We start from the raw sequence: 18,577 nt of genomic DNA, 5'->3' as shown, positions 1-18,577 counted from the left end.
AGGTAATTAAGAAGTGAGTATGGATATTTATGAAACGAGCGCTTGCGCTCGTTTCATAATTTTCATAAGAGCTTATTAATTACCATTATAGGCGAGTTTCATACGACTTTTTATGCTCGACCATATTTCTAACTTGATATTATTAATTTTATTGTATCTGACCTGGAGCAATGTCCCGTATGTTGTGAGATGTGCGCAGACGCGAAAGTATTGATTTTTTTCCGAGGAACAGATGTGCACATTGACCTTGCTAGGCCATAAGAACCTACAGAGATAACATTGAAATTAAATTAGACATTGAAAAACGAGATGACAAATTGAATTTATTTGAATATTATTTACAATTAACGCTAATTATTATAGTAACAGAACATAACCTTCTGCGACAGTATTGGATTTCCAGCCTCCGTGACTTTTCGCCAATTCTCTTTCGATTGCATATCCGAGTATAATCGATACTTGCGTTATATAACGGTAGAAAGCTGACCTGTCATTAGCTGAACAGTTGTAACCTGAATCGTCATTGGCTGAAATACCTGACCTTTAATGAGTAGGTGTACTTTAATGACATGCATTAAAGGTCTGCTACCAGGTGTATAATTACTACATTTCGGCATGCTCGAGCATAAAAACTTTTATGAATTCCTCCCACCTTACCATTCTGAAGGTATTCCTATCTAAATAATTTTGAATTTACTAAATTTGTTGTATAAACAACTTTCATGTGTTAATTGCAACTATTGTGGTATTTTACCTTAGTTAATGACTAGTTTCGGTTTGATATCCGCCGGCCTCATATTTCTTGAAAGATCCTGCGTTCGTTTCCAATTTCTTCCTTTTCTTACATTGGCGGGGCGCTTTGCTATCGGTAGTATTATGCCGAATAGGGTGTGCGTTCTGAAATGTAATTTTGTGTTGAGGATTTATTTTGCATGTTTTTATATCTGTATACGAGTATTGCTTATTCTTTTTGTTCGTTCGATTTCTGGCTTTTCGGTTCACTGCATAGGATTTCCATGTCAATTTCTATGTTGTTGTATATGGTTGATTTTCATGTGTTCTGCGTTTATGGAAGTATTGTGTAATTTGGTTACTGAGGTACGTTCCCTCGTAGATCATATCAGCCGTTCAGAGCAGAAGTGGTGTAAGTCAGAAATGGGTAATGAGGGTTAAAGTAAACATTCTGTAAAATACAGCGCAAAGTAGCAAGTAATATTCAATTTATTTAAACTATTAGTATTCAGTGGATAGCACGAAGGACATATTAATTGCTACTTTGCGCTGTATTTTATAAAATTTCTACTTTAAGTCTCATTACCCAATCTTGACTTACACCACTTTTGCTCTGAACGGCTCATATATACCCAGATTGCTCAGCCTTATACGCTTTGACGGTAACAACTTTTGTCAGGTTTACTATGCTGCCATCTAGTTGTTACATAAGGAGTCACGTGATTTGAATTGCATTAGCGAATGTACTGCCATCTCGTGTTCATTTACGGCGGACGAGTGGCGATCCTGACGGTTGTTCTCTTCAAAGTCCTACCGATTTTAACATAGGGATGAGCAATCTGTTCTATATGTGATCTGGAGTTCCTTGTAGAGTACCGTGTTTGAAAAGAGCTCCCAGTTTGTCTGAAGTGGAAGTCGTTACATCTTTTGCTTGTTAATTTATAAACTGGAAAGTTGTTTATGTTACAACTTCACCAATTCATTAGTGGTACAAGTGTTAAAAGGGAGTAATGAAGTTGTAAGTTATAAGCAGGCTTCGAGACTTTGGACCCGATACAATAAGTTTACTGTGCATGCACTATAGGTTGTTGACTCGCTGCAGGTAGATAGAGATGTGTTGAGGTAACAACGTTGCTATTTAGAGTAGAGTACGGTAGTATGGGGAAACGCACATATGTACATTCTGAAAGTAAATATACATTACACAATGACAATGTCAAAAAATAATGTGAAAAGCATTTATTCTCCTGTCTTTTATAAGCATTTGTGTTTAATTATACACAGTGTTAATGATGGAAATAAACATGTAGCAATTTTAATTTCTTCATTTATCCTATTGGTCGTCTTTAGGAAGTGCAGTTACAGTACCGAATTGCAATGTACTACAAGGTACATTCTCAGTGTCTCAAACGTAAATCTTTTTCGCTTATCTGCCAAACACAGTTTGTACTGTGAAGACCTGCGCTCTACGTCGCATGACGTGATAGGAGCAAAACGAAAAAACCTAACTTCATTGCAGCCTCTAAGAGACAGTCCTTTATTCTCGGGTGACTCTATGTCCATTAATTTGCTGTTTATATTAAACAATGTTCCATAGCCGTTATTTTTACATAAAATTGATTTCCACTTCTGTTTTACACGTTCAGTAACCGGTGTACTTGGTGACTAATTAATTCTCTGTGTCATTTCCTCAACTAATTTGAGGGCTTCCGGCATCTCTTGCTCTGACTTTTCTAACCGTGTAATACTTTCAGACACAGTTTGAAAATACGTTTGGATGAAAACCAAATTATTCGTCAGAACCTTCAAATTCAGAGCGTTTTCCTTTGCAGTACGTATTTGTTGGCATTCATTCTACAGTACCCCCACCCACTGTACGCTTTACCACTATACTCAGTACGCCGTTATGTGGATTTCCCACTGAACTGCTCTATTGGGTCCGAAGTCTCGAATCCTAGTTATAAGTCTTGAATTTGGTAACTTTTAGGAACATCTTCCTCTGAAACGTCTAGTAACAGAGAGATTCATATATTAAACCTTGCATTTCAATGTCTCTCCTTAATTTTAAAATTTAAACTTATGAAAGAAAATGTGTGAGTTTTCTTAAGCTTGATAGGTTTGAAAAATGGTGCATTATATTTCTGCATATTTGTCATCCATGAATTAAAAAACTAATTATATTTACAGCGTGTTTACGAATGCAAGGCGAGATTTTAAGATTGGATTCCTTATACAGTGTGTTAATGATGGAAATTACTTATGTGAATAGGAACTCTGTATTGGAGTGCAACGTCTCAACTGATTCAAATTGCACATACTCACGCACAATAATCTTCTATATATAATTTGAACTGGTAATGGAAATTACGGGAAAACGGCTGAACGGATTTTAATAAGTGGCCCCTCATTTTGAAGCTTGGAACCCATAGTTTTTCGGAAAAGTAGTAGTTTTCAGTGAAATGTCAATTTTCCTACATAATTTTCCTATTTTCCAAAATCCATCTGTTGTCAGTTTTGAGAACTAATTTTATAGAATCGCGGCCGACTTGATTGAATTTCAGAACAAGACACAAACTACAATAAACAATAGGCTATTACACGAAGGCCATGACCTGCAGGATTGCCGACATATTTAGAGCTCAATTCAATTTGTTATTAAAAACTGATTCTGCAGTGTATAACAATTTTCTGAGTACAGCTGTGTATTGGATATTCAAATCTCCGAAACTTGAGGTGGTTTGATGACATTATTATCATAGAAATTAAATATTATTATAGTTAATATCATGATGCATCTATTTTTCATTAATTGTACATAATATTGATGCTATATTGATGACATGAAAGTGAAACGTTTTGAGGTTATGTAAGTAAATGTAGAGGATATCTTAATTTAGATCTTCATTTCTATAATTTACTGAGTGGCTGCTATATATAACTACAAAACTTATGTAAGATAATAATATTGTTATTAAAAATCAAATATTTTTTAGCCCAGTGGGGTTGGGTCTTTTTCATATACTTAATGGCGGTGTAGTGTAGATATTGATACGTGTCATTGTCTTCAATATTGGCTCGACAGAGCACAAAAGTTACAGTTCCTAAGGAAAGATCAAAAGGTATTACTTACTGATAAAATAAGAGGCCTAGAAAATTTTGTAGTCTCCAGATCATTTCAGCAAGATCTCTTAGTAGGATAAAATGATTTTACGCTCTACATTTCAAGTTCTACATGCAGCAGCTATACGAAAATGCTATTGTTCGAAAGCTTAGCAATCCTGACATTTTTTTAACTTTCGCCTACAATCCACAATGACCTGAAATAGCTACTGCTATCGTCCTGACATTTATACTTGCGTTTTCGCGTTCAAACTCAAAAACTGAAGTTGGATACGTTCAAGAGAAAGTATTTGGCCTAAAAAATCCATTCAGAGGGAGTATGTTTCATTATTATGGAAGCAAATAACTATTAAAAAGATAAGTATTCTTCATTGAAAATAAATCTGAAAAATGTTTATTTGAACGTCTAACGAACTTAATTTGCAGCATTTGCTGCACAAGCCACTAGTATATTATAAATCATTTGAGCCTAATCGTAAATTTCAAATTTAGTGAAACGAATTTGTCAGAGCGTGGTAGTAGTAATTTATAGTATTCTAACTAAGACGGCTTAAATTGCAGGGGTTATGCAGCTTCACAATTAATAATGGAAGAGATGACCAAGAAATTTTGCCGCGAGCCCTTTATCATGAACAGAGCTGTTCACGAATATCTTAACTTCCTCCGAAGGAAGCCACGCTAATTATTTTATGGCCAAGACGATTGAATCCAGACAGTATAGTAATAATTATGCTTGTGAAAATGTCAAGCCATTAATGGAAATTGACTTCTAATGCAACTGTGAAGATCGACAATCATTCATTTCAGTGTCAGTTATAAATTATTTAATTAATTGCAGTAAACTACATGGAACATTGGCTGCAGTGACATCTTATTGGACACCTGGATGAACGAGTAGAGTGTCTTGTATCTCTGAAACTCGGACCCGGAGCCGTGATGTCATAAACAGATTTCATTGTTAACATAAAAATAAATTTGTCTACGTATTTTCAATTTCTTGTATATACATAACTATGGTTTGAAAGTTCATGTTTGAATATGTAATACAATATGAAGGAATACGAGGCGCATCCAGAAAGTAAGTTTCCCGATTTTCCCCCTTGAAAGTAAACGTAATTAGCCGTGTCAATTGCGCATGCGTAACAGATCTATGACGTATCAATCATATGCCAGCCGGACAGGTCCCGCCTGGTGCCAGTAGCGTGGCAGCAGTGGTCCGAAATGGAAGCTCTTATTCCTTCTCCCGCCGCCTGCGAGGTTCGGTCGGTGATAAAGTTCTTTAATGCACAAAGCATTGCGCCAATTGAAATTCATCGGCAGCTCTGTCAGGTCTATGGGCCGAACATCATGAGTAAGTAGAGTCCACACCTGTGGAGTAACGGTCAGCGCGTCTGGCTGCGAAACCAGGTGGCCCGGGTTCGAATCCCGGTCGGGGCAAGTTACCTGGTTGAGGTTTTTTCCGGGGTTTTCCCTCAACCCAATACGAGCAAATGCTGGGTAACTTTCGGTGCTGGACCCCGGACTCATTTCACCGGCATTATCACCGTCATTTCATTCAGACGCTAAATAACCTAGTTGTTGATACAGCGTCGTAAAATAACCCAATAAAATAAATAAAAAGTAAGCAGATGGTGTGTCGCTGGTGTAGGCAGTTTTCCGAAGGTCGTCAAAGTGTCCATGATGAAGAGCGCAGTGGGCGACCGTCCCTCATCAATGATGATCGTGTTGAGCTGGTGCGGCAGTGCATCATAGAGAACCGTCGGTTCACGATCACGGAGCTGAGCACCCATTTTCCGCAGATATCGCGATCCTTGTTGCATGAGATTGTCACTAAGCACCTGCTGTTCAAAAAAGTGGGTGCCAGGTGGGTGCCGAAAAACCTGACACCCGAACACAAAATGCAACGTTTAGGAGCAGCACTGACATTTCTGCAACGGTATCACGATGACGGCGACGAGTTCCTCGACAGGATCGTCACGGGCGATGAGACTTGGATTTCGCACTTCACCCCGGGAACCAAGCCGCAGTCGATGCATTGTCGGCATAGTGGATCTCCGGTCAGGACGAAATTTAAACAGACGCTGTCGGTACGGAAAGTGATGTGCACGGTGTTGGGACAGGAAGGGCATTCTGCTCATTGACTTCCTTCCAAGAGGTGAAACAGTGAACGCTGACCGTTACTGTGAAACACTGCAAAAATTGCGACGTGCATTCAAAACAAGAGGCGTGGAATGCTTGCTGCAGGTGTTGTGCTCCTCCATGACAATGCTCGTCCACATACGGCTCGGCGCACAGCAGCTGTTTTGACGGAATTTGGCTGGGAGTTGTTTGATCACCCACCCTACAGTCCTGATCTTACTCCCAGCGATTTTCACGTTTTCTTGCACCTCAAGAAATTCCTGTCCTCCGGTGAGCGTTTTGGCAACGACGAAGAGCTGAAGACGTCTGTCACACGCTGGTTCCATTCACAGGCGGCAGAGTTCTACGACAGAGGGATACAAAAGTTGATCCCACGATACGACAAGTGTCTCAATTCTGATGGTGGCTATGTTGAAAAATAGCTGAAACATTGCTGTACCCATTGCCAATAAATGTTTTCCTGAAAGTGTGTGTTCTTTTTTTTTTAAATAGGGAAACTTTCTTTCTGGATGCGGCTCGTATTTTATGAAAATATGAAAACATCATCGTTATCGGAGACTTTGAGTAGTCGGTTGGTTTTCAGCATGTAGTGTGATAGATTTCTGAAGTTACGTCAGTGTTTTTTCATCCCCATTACATGCAATGAATGTCCACACGATAGTGGGAGGTTAAGGCTCCCACCTGTACAGGAAACCGGCATGAATAGTAGTAGGGATATCAGTCGTAGTGCACACCGCCCTTACGTCCAAGGAAATATACTCGTACTCATTATTTTGGAGGCTGAACAAACCCTAGGGCCATAGTACGACCAGAAGGATTAGATATATAAATAATTAGTTAAGAAAATCTATGAGCACATCAGTAATCGAATCCGCGACCGTGTGGCGTCTTAACAGCGACGCTATCGTGCATCCCCAATTTCAATGTCAGTTTATTAAAATTTAATATCAGTATGTCTGCACTGAATTGTTCAGATCTGACACGAGAGTGGATAAAAATGTTCGGTTTATTAGGGTAAGGGCCAAGTGCTGACACATAGATACAGGTGGCTGTGTAGAAAGCGGTTGGGAAAAGTCTGTGTAAGGCATGTTATTCATTCCGCCCTTGTCACCATTGAGAATCTCGAATTTGTGATAAAAAAGCAGGCATGTCGGTTCCATCTTAAATAAAATGCATAATTCATCAGAAAGTCACAGATTTAAATCAATAACGCTCACCAACACTACACTGCATATTTTCACTATATTTCTAGACCTTATAAGATGACTGGCAATACACATACCGAATCGAATTACACAATAAATCTTTTAATAACAATTTGAAATAGAAAGTAAAAAGCAATATTTTCAAAAGTTTCATACGGAACCCTCTAATTATAATAACAGCGTAACAATTTAGTCCTTAAGGACCTGTCGTAGTTCATCCAATTCACGTCTTTTTTCATCTAAGACAGTCATGTCAATTGATGCCCGTAGTAGCAAGCGCGCGCTTTAGAGCTCAGGAGAGCCTCAGCACTTTACAGCGGAAAGGAAAGAGACAGACGAAAGAGGTAGTATATGCCGCTTGGTCGAGCTATATTCAGGGATGGCCAGCACTGATTCAATGGATAAAGGGAAGAGAACTTATTAAAACTCTATCCATGTTAATTTTTAGATTTTCTGAGAAGTATTAGTTCATTATAAGAATGTAAGTTTTCAATTTTAATCCTCATTTTTCACAAGTTGACTTTTTTATTCAAAAAAAATATTTTCTCAACTTGTTTTATAGAAAAGTGAAATTTTCAGGTATAGGCCTTTTTATTTAGTAGCCTTACAGAATGTTTTCGTAAATCTAATATACCGTAAATACGTATTACTGAAGATAATGCATTGAAAATTTTAAAATATTCTCATGGAAATTGTTTGTAAGGAAATGAATTAACAAAGCAACTACTGTTACATCATAAGCAAAAGATACGTGCCCATATGTTGCAAAAATTTCAGCTCTATAGCTTCAGCACATTTGGAGAAAATAATTTAATATTGTGGTGATAGGAAGTTGCTCACAAATATCACCTTAAAAGCATAATGCGATAAGAGTTTTGTTATGTAATATTAGTTACACTTAAAACATATACAGCACCTAGGTAACTTTGCTTTGTACTGTAATATTGTTTTGATTAGTTTATTGTTTACTTTTATAAGGCTAAAGGTACCATCAATGTCAATTCTAACTTATCATATCATAGACTACTCAATCTCTCTCTCTCTCTCTTTTTTTTTTGGGGGGGGGATATCACTTTCTTTATGAATGATATAGCCTATTTCATCTATTTAGTACAGTATAATTTTATACTATTATGGAATTTATGTCAATATTCCTTCTTAACTCTTTATTACGTTGTTAACGTTTAAAACACAAGTGCAATATTAAGAAATAGGTGTTAGTACTTTTGCTTTACAGACAATATAGATAATATCAAACAGAAAGAAGCCATACAAAAATTACGACATAAAATTTGACGTTCCGTTTGAAGTTTGTGCACCACTGTTTTCTTAATCCAACAGGCTGCTTATTCATATACACAACCCTTCCTCTTTCCATACTTAGCGCTTGATGCCCGCGCTTGCTTTGACATTACTGATCTAAGAGGTTATTACGGTTGAAGCCTTCATTATGTCCTGTGTGATGCACTTGATATGAGCGACAATCAGTCCGCCAAAGTTTTAGGCTAATTCTTCCGCTATCTGGAGATCGACCCCGGCGTTGACTTGAACTATCCTGAACGACGAGGGCGAACCTTAGTGCTGCGTCCAGCTGATGGAAGTTTTACACTGACCCTTAGCTGAACGCAATTTCGAACTGCACTAGCTTACTCAGCTGCTTGTCTATGCGGATGACGTGAATATTTTAGGAGAAAATCGACAAACGATTAGGGAAAACACGGAAATTCTACTTGAAGCAAGTAAAGCGATAGGATTGGAAGTAAATCCCGAAAAGATAAAGTATATGATTATGTCTCGTGACCAGAATATTGTACGAAATGGAAATATAAAAATTGGAAATTTATTTTTGAAGAGGTGGAGAAGTTCAAATATCTGGGAGCAACAGTAACAAATATAATGATACTCGGGAGGAAATTAAACACCGAATAAATATGGGAAATGCCTGTTATTATTCGGTTGAGAAGCTTTTATCATCCAGTCTGCTGTCAAAAAATCTGAAAGTTAGAATTTATAAAACAGTTATATTACCGGTTGTTCTGTATGGTTGTGAAAGTTGGACTCTCACGTTGAGAGAGGAACAGATGTTAAGGGTGTTTGAGAATAAGGTGCTTAGGAAAATACTTGGGGCTAAGAGGGATGAAGTTACAGGAAAATGGAGAAAGTCACACAACACAGAACTGCACGCATTGTATTCTTCACCTGACATAATTAGGAACATTAAATCCCGACGTTTGAGATGGGCAGGGCATGTAGCACGTATGGGCGAATCCAGAAATGCATATGGAGTGTTAGTTGGGAGGCCGGAGGGGAAAAGACCTTTGGGGAGGCGAGACGTAGATGGGAAGATAATATTAAAATGGATTTGAGGGAGGTGGGATATGATGATATAGAATGGATTAATCTTGCTCAGGATAGAGATCAATGGCGGGCTTATGTGAGGGCGGCAATGAACCTCCAGGTTCCTTAAAAGTCAGTAAGTACTAGCTGACTACACTAAGGCTCGCCGAGTATCCAGATTTGAGCAGGTAACTTCATTCTCTGGATTAGCCTCCTGCAAGCAACCGGCGATCTGAGGGTGTTACGTAATGGAGATCGAACGGAATGATGTGGATGCTTAACGTGCAGAAACAGAACTTATCCGCCACAAATATAACTATGGATTTCTCAATTCCACATCTCTCTGGGACACAAAGCCAGATAGCCCAAGTTTCGTCATCGTCATCATCACAATAATCATTATGTATTTAATATATTAGGTTTCTGAACTCAATTTGAATTAATCATCATTTCTTTCTAGTTGTACTTACATCGTTTTGGCTGGACTCAGTAATTCGTGTTGTACATAATTCAGTAATGGTGGGAATCGTGGTCTGTCCGGTTGTCTTTCCTTTATCTGGCACGCCATTACATATTTTTTCTGACCAATGTATCAAACTTCAAAATGGAGTAGACGTGAGCTTTGAATTTCACATCTTGTAATTGATTAATGTCCTCGCCCACACTGAACATTCCCCGATGACAGCGAGGTGCATTACCGGCACACATTATTCTGCATGAGCGATATAAAGCCACTCGCACTCAAAGTAATGAGTGCAATTACGTATATGATGGTAATCAATCAATCAATTTGATAATGCAGCACATCAAATTGACAGTGTTTAGTGTTATAGATATAAATTGCGGTTCCTAAATTTCCATTGATAAGGCACGCTTAATTTCGCTCAGTCCGTGTCTCTCGTCAATTTTGCGTTACTTTCATAACATGAATGTATTTAAAGAAACTGAATTGCTGTAGAAAATGACCTCACAGAGGAATTTAGTGGCGTTTGGCCTTTCTAGAGCCACACTGAAAGTCATGAGCAACATTTTTTTTATAAATCACAACCTATTAATTTTATTACGGAAGCACCAAACACATTTTCATATTCATGAGCAAGTCATGACGTCATTAGCTTCCATCACGTGACCACAGACAGCTGATATCAGAGGTCTGCATCGGACGTTTTCGCTCGAGCGCCAAGTAGTTCATAGCATAATCCGATAGGTAGCGCACATGCATGATAGGTAAAATTGTCGCGAGCGATAAATCCTCGAACGGTATAAGCCGATTGTTAGACATTCGTTCTTGTTACAGTGATGAACTGTGTAGTAACATCATAGATGTTTATCATTTCAAAACTTTGCAGCGTTTAACTAACCTCTCCATAGTGCAACTACAAAACTTGCTAAAATGTAATATAAATATTGTAGGTAAGTGCTTTTTTTTCCACACAGGAGTGATTTCGTTTTTGCCACATCTGATAGATGTTATTGGATGTAAATGTAATTATTATAAACGGAGAACACAATCACGATAATGCAACAACCGTATCTAGTTTTCTAGTAATAGTAATGATCTCTAACAATTAGTGTATCAATCTTTGCGTCTGTAACAGTTGTGCAGCATGATTATTCGTTTTATTATATTTTCTGTGACGTTATCTCTGTACTAATATTGTTATTAATCTACTGCTATATCAATAATATTTTGTAAAACGTTTCTACATTGTCGCAGTATATAGGCGGGACACTATGTATGGACCTATCATATCATATATGTGGTAAATCAAATATTGAATAATTATTAATTAGCAATAATAACTGTATATCGAAGTTTTTCATACTATTTTATTTATAACTTCATGTTCCTGTTTTGGTACGTTCCATTAGACAGTTCTATTAAACGTTTGTCACAAACGCAGAAAATAAAGCCTTATTGTATTGTATTGTATTGTATTGTATTGTATTTATTAACATTCCATGGTATTCATACATTGCTTATAGCTAGAATATAGAACAAGTCAAAAAACTTAATACTATTATAAAATCTTAATTTATAGTCACAGTCTAGTTGGAATATATACAGAAGAGATTTACAATATAGTCTACTAGTACAACACAAAGTTTTAGCATCAATTTCATGAAGCGTTATTGAATGTCATGAATTCACCTACAGAATAGAAGGCGTGAGAAATTAGGTACTTCTTTAATTTGGCCCTAAATAATTTTATGTTTTCAGTTTCATTTTTTATATCGATAGGGAGGCTATTAAAAATTGTTACTGTCATATAACGCACTCCTTTTTGATAGCACGATAGACTTGCCGATGGAGTATGAAAGTCATTTTTTGACGTGTATTTATGCTATGAACTGTTGAATTAGTTACAAAGTTTTCACGATTACATACGAGGAAGACTATTATTTTTACCGTGTGAGCAAAACATAACTGTATCTTATCTGTCGCCTTCCTTACAAGATAAGACATGTCGGTGAGATGACCTTGTACTGTGCTTCTGTTTATTACGAGCATATCACGACCGATCGTATCTCACTTGAGGGTGCGACACTCGACCGAGTTCAAGCGAGCGATTTAACTGCAATGCAGCACTCTGGCTGATACATAATGGCTGCAAGTGATGTTTCGTTCTGTCTGCATGCTGTAATCGAATTTTTCGTTAAAGAGGGAATTTTCGCTTCAGAAATTCATCAGAGATTTCAGCGTGCATATGGAGATGTGTGCAGGTGCCAGAACAGTGTCGGAGTGGTACCACCTTAATTCCACGACAAAAAAGAACAAGAATATGGCATCAGTTGGATACGTTTAGGCTCCATTTTCTGGGATGCAGAATCTGGGACAACCATTAATGCTGCTCGGTATGTCACGACACTTGATAAGCTCCGAGATAAGATCGTCAACGCGAGGCCTCACACTTCTCGTCACACTATGAAGGAAATCCGGAAAATGGGGTGGAAAGTTCTTCTGCATCCCGCCCACAGCTCCGATATAGCACCCTCGGATTGTAATCTTTTTGGTGCTGTGAAAGGCAAGCGAGGCCAAAGCTACGAAACGTTGGAGGACATCAAGGAAGCAGTTCTATTTTAAAGGAATTTTCAAGCTCCCGAAGAATGGGAAAAATGTATCGAAAAAATTAAGACTATGTGGAAAGATAAACAAAAGTCTAAAAAATAATATGATATGCGATATTTGCTTTCCAAAAATAAATTAGTCTGATTTATAAAAAAAAAAATGTTGCTCAAAACTTTCAGTATGTATGTATGTATTTATTCACACTGCAATGGGTATATACCCGGTGGCAGTGGTAACTAATTACACTCAATAATGACAATAATAAACAAAATAAAAAAATACAATGGATAATAATACTAATAATTAATAATAATAATAACTTAATAATAATAATAATAATAATAATAATAATAATAATAATAACAACAGGGAACATCGTAAATTAAATGAAGCACAATCACTTAAAATAACATTTAAAATAAATCTAATTTGTATCTTAAACCTAAGTTCGAACTAAACCCCACGAGTATGATATGTTCATATCTGCACAAGTACCTTTCAACACTACACTCATTTCGCTGTCAACTCACTGCACTGGAACTACGACACATTTCACTGATTCTATCCTGATTTCACTAACACTTCAAAAACATATCACTGTTCAAATACTTTGCACTGCCACTATAAACTATAATTCTTCACTGATACAACACTTCAATAACAACATATCATTTACACCCTTTAAATACTGTGTATAATTACCGTCTATCAGTAAAGTCCTTAAGCCTAGTTTTAAATACATTTTTGGTTGTTGGTAAAGCCTTTAGTAAGTCTGCAGGTAAAGCATTCCAGTCCCTGATACTACGATTGAGAAAAGAAAACTTTCCAGTGTCCGTCCTCTGTCTTCTTTCCCTCAATTTATATGAGTGGTCGTATGAGCTTAGGTAGGAGAAAAATTGTTCACATAGCACAAAATCCGGCGTGCAAAATGCTGTTCATAACCAACTGAACATGTCCTAAGAAACAGAGAGTGAATAGCGTGCGATAAGGTAGAATTGTATTGAGGAGTGTCATTGGAATAGCAAGAGTTCAGTTTGAACAGAAATTAATTTTCAGTGAGCTTCAATATGGCAAAGACGGTAATTCAATTGTGATAGTGCGAATGAAATAAAATTGAATGTGATAGATTGGCGTGGACTGAAATTGAATTACTTTGATTGAAATATAATTAAACTAGTAGCTTGTGCAGCAAATGCTGCAAACTAAGTTCATTAGACGTTCAAATAAATATTTTAAAAATTTATTCTCAATTAAGAATACTAGACATTTTGAAAGTTATTTGCTTCCATAATAATGAAACATACTCCCTATGAATGTTTTTATTGTGCCAAAAACTTCAGTTTTTTAGTTTTAACGCGAAAACGCAACTAACAATGTTAAGACGATCAGTGGGTTTTTCTTGTGGAAGTAAAGCAATAGCTATTTCAGGTCACTGTGGATTGTAGGTGAAAGTTTAAAAAAAAGTCAGGTTTGCTATGCTTTCGAACAATAGACATAGCATCTTGGTATAGCTGCTGCATGTAGAGCTTGAAATGTAGACGGGAAATAATTTTATCCCTCGAGCCAATACTGAAGAGAATGACGCATATAAATGTCTACACCACACCGCCATTAAGTATATGAAAAAGACCCAACCCCACTTGATTAATAACTATAAAAATATTATTATCTTACATAAGTTTTGTAGTTTTTTATATATGTATATAGCCGCCAGTCAGTAATGAAGATCTAATTTAAGATATTCTCTACATCTACTTAGATAACACCAAAACGTTTCACTTTCGTATCATCAATATAGCATTAATCTGTATAATTAATAAAAATAGTCACATCATGGCATTAATTATAATAATATTTCATTTCTAATGGTAATAATGCCATCAAACCACCTCAAGTTTTGTAGATTTTAATATCCAATATACAGCTGTACTCAGAAGATTACACACCGCAGAATCAGACCTGTAAATTATTTTTAGTAAGACTTGAATTTTTTAATAACCAATTATTATATTTATTTCTGTATCGATTTAATTCGGTAATAAACCTAATTTAATTTATTTAACTGAATGGAATTTGAACTCTAAATATGTCAGCAATAATGCAGTCTAGCCTTCGTGTAATAGCCTATTGTTTATTGTAGTGTGTTTGTGTTTTGTTTTATTCTGAAAGCCATTATTTCTCAAAACTGACGACAGATGAATTTTGGAAAATAGGAAAGATGATGTAGAAAAATTAACATTTCACTGAAAACTACTATTTTTCTGAAAAACTTTGGGTTCCAAGCTTCAAAATAAGGGGTCATTTATTAAAATCCGTTCAGCCGTTTTCCCGTAATTTTCATTACCAGTTCAAATTATATATATACTAGTGGCTTGTGCAGCAAATGCTGTTGCAAATTAAGTTCGTTAGACGTTCAAATAAAAATTTTTCAGATTTATTTTCAATGAAGAATACTTGTCTTTTTAATAGTTATTTGCTTCCATAATAATGAAACATACTCCCTCTGAATGGATTTTTTAGGCCAAATACTTTCTCTTGAACCTATCCAACTTCAGTTTTTGAGTTTCAACGCGAAAACGCAAGTATCAATGTCAGGACGATAGCAGTAGCTATTTCAGGTCATTGTGGATTACTAAGCTTTCGAACAATAGCATTTTCGTATAGCTGCTGCATGTAGAACTTGAAATGTAGAGCGTAAAATCATTTTATCCTACTAAGAGATCTTGCTGAAATGATCTGGAAACTACACAATTTTCTAGGCCTCTTATTTTATCAGTAAGTAATACCTTTTGATCTTTCCTTAGGAACTGTAATTTTTGTGCTCTGTTGAGCCAATACTGAAGACAATGACGCATATCAATATCTACACCACACCGCCATTAAGTATATGAAAAAGGCCCAACCCCACTGGGCTAAAAAATTTGATTTTTAATACCAATATTATTATCTTACTTAAGTTTTGTAGTTATATATAGCAGCCACTCAGTAAATTATAGAAATGAAGATCTAAATTAAGATATCCTCTACATATACTTACATAACCTCAAAACGTTTCACTTTCATGTCATCAATATAGCATCAATATTATGTACAATTAATGAAAAATAGATGCATCATGATATTAACTATAATAATATTTAATTACTAATGGTAATAATGTCATCAAACCACCTCAAGTTTCGTAGATTTGAATATCCAATACAGAGCTGTACTCAGAAAATTGTTATACACTGCAGAATCAGTTTTTAATAACAAATTGAATTGAGCTCTAAATATGTCGGCAATCCTGCAGGTCATGGCCTTCGTGTAATAGCCTATTGTTTATTGTAGTGTGTGTTTTGTTCTGAAATTCTATCAAGTCGGCCGTGATTGAATAAAATAATTCTCAAAACTGACAACAAATGGATTTTGGAAAATAGGAAAATTATGTAGGAAAATTGACATTTCACTGAAAACTACTATTTTTCCGAAAAACTATGGGTTCCAAGCTTCAAAATGAGGGGTCATTTATTAAAATCCGTTCGGCCGTTTTCCCGTAATTTCCATTACCAGTTAAAATTATATATATATATATATATATATATATATATATATATATATATATATGGGATTAATGTGGATGGATTGGGATTTGAATGTATTAGGATGTATTGGATGTAGAAATTTATTTTAAAAGATGGATATTATAATATTTCAGTTCAATGGAAAATAGAATTTCGTGAACTGTAGTATAACTATATGCCATGGGTCTACAAGTTAAGTACAATTGAATTTAATGCAATTAGATTTCAGTTTATGGGAGTAGAATTGAATCTGCAAATCAAGATTTCAGGTACAACTCCCTGTAAAGTTGATTTGAATAATTTCGAGGGAAAAATTGTTCCGGAGCCGGGTATCGAACCCGGGACCTTTGGTTTAACGTACCAACGCTCTACCACTGAGCTACTCGGGAACTCTAACCGACACCGATCCAATTTTTCCCTCTATATCCACAGACCTCAAAGTGGGCTGACAACCGTCAAGCAACCAACTTCGAGTGCACACTAACTCCGTGTGACTTAAATTGTGGTTGGATCGGTGTCGGTTAGAGTTCCCGAGTAGCTCAGTGGTAGAGCGTTGGTACGTTAAACCAAAGGTCCCGGGTTCGATACCCGGCTCCGGAACAATTTTTCCCTCGAAATTATTCAGAATTGAATCTGTCTAAACTTTCTAAATCACAACATAATAAAATGAGAAGGAATTAGGCCTCAGTAAAACAAAATGAAACGGAATTGAATGTTATTGGAGTGCAATTAAATTGTCTAGAGGTCTATTGCATTGGTGTAAAATTAAATTAATTCAAAAGGACTTGAATTGACTTCAGAAGATAAATTGAATGGAACTATAATGATTGACTGTGAATGAAAGAGAACTGAACTGAATATGAGAGGAACTGAATTCAATGGGCAAACATTAATTGAATTAAATAAAGGAAAAGTAGTTGAACATAATGTTTTAAAGTAATTGAGTTAGATGGAGGAAATATAATTGAATGGGTAGTTGTAAAGTAATTGAATTGTGTGTTGACTTATATAATGGAATTGGATGGAAAAAGTAATTGACTGTAATGTTATAAGAATTGAATTGGATGTAAAGTAATTGAAGCGTACGCAGGAAAAGCGATGGGACGGAAAGATACACAGTAACTGAATTGAAGTGGAAAAACGAAAGAAATAAGAGAATATTGTAAAACCGATTATCCGCGTTGGTTTGGTATTGGATATTTATCCAACGTCATATCACCATGGTAACGGCATTCATTATTGCACTGAGTGTGGTAATCATTTATATATCGTACTCAGTCAACAGTCTATCATGTACGCATTAAACTCATTATTATATATACTCTGATCAAAAATTGTATGCAACTAGTGGCATGAGCGGAATTACAGCTCTCATGGAATTACAGAATTCGGCTTACGCCTCGTTCTTGCAAAACACATTCGCGCGGTAATGATGCTCATATCCCGCTAGTTGCATGAATAACTATTAGTCCACTGTTGAGTATATAACGTGTAATAATTGAAACATTTTTGAACGGAGTTCCGTAAATTGGTTGACTTGAGAGTGCTGTAAGGAATTAAGTGACGGGAATTCAATTATGTGGGATGAAATTAAATTGAGTGGAGGGTAGGTGTATTGACTGAAGTGGAATTGCATTGATTAGAAAGGAACTGTATTGACGGTAGCACAATTTATTTGACAGGAGTATAATTGTGTTGACTAGAGCGAAATTGGATTGACTGGAGCAAAACTGAATTGACTAGAGCAAAATTGAATTGGCTAGAGCAAAATTGAATTGACTAGAGCAAAATTGATTTGACTAGAGCAAAATTGAATTGACTAGAGCAAAATTGAATTGACTATAGTGAAATTGGATTGACTGGAGCAAAATTGAATTGACTAGAGCGAAATTGGATTGACTGGAGGAAATTGGATTTACTAAAGCGAAATTGGATTGACTAGAGCGAAATTGGATTGATTAGACTGAAATTGCATTGACTAGAGCGAAATTGAGTTGACTAGAGCGAAATTGAGTTGACTAGAGCGAAATTGAGTTGACTAGAGCGAAATTGAATTGACTAGAGCGAAATTGGATTGACTGGAGGAAATTGGATTTACTAAAGCGAAATTGGATTGACTAGAGCGAAATTGGATTGATTAGACTGAAATTGGATTGACTAGAGCGAAATTGGATTGACTAGAGCGAAATTGGATTGATTAGATTAAAATTGGATTGACTAGAGTGAAATTGGATTGACTGGAGGAAATTGGATTTACTAAAGCGAAATTGGATTGACTAGAGCGAAATTGGATTGATTAGACTGAAATTGGATTGACTAGAGCGAAATTGGATTGACTAGAGCGAAATTGGATTGACTAGAGCGAAATTGGATTGACTAGATTGAAATTGGATTGACTAGAGTGAAATTGG

At 36.2% G+C, this 18,577-nt stretch overlaps 1 protein-coding gene across 1 annotated transcript in view; it reads right to left on the bottom strand.

Annotated features, from left to right (window-relative positions):
• Nucleotides 1–18,577, bottom strand: part of LOC138695751 (allatostatin-A receptor-like) — an 865,724-nt gene that overhangs the window by 43,036 nt on the left and 804,111 nt on the right. The window lies entirely within an intron of this gene.

The sequence above is a fragment of the Periplaneta americana genome, chromosome 3, assembly GCF_040183065.1.
Source record: "Periplaneta americana isolate PAMFEO1 chromosome 3, P.americana_PAMFEO1_priV1, whole genome shotgun sequence".
NCBI lineage: Eukaryota > Metazoa > Arthropoda > Insecta > Blattodea > Blattidae > Periplaneta > Periplaneta americana.
Note: the sequence above shows the minus strand (reverse complement) of the source record. Positions and strands in the feature narration are given on the sequence as shown.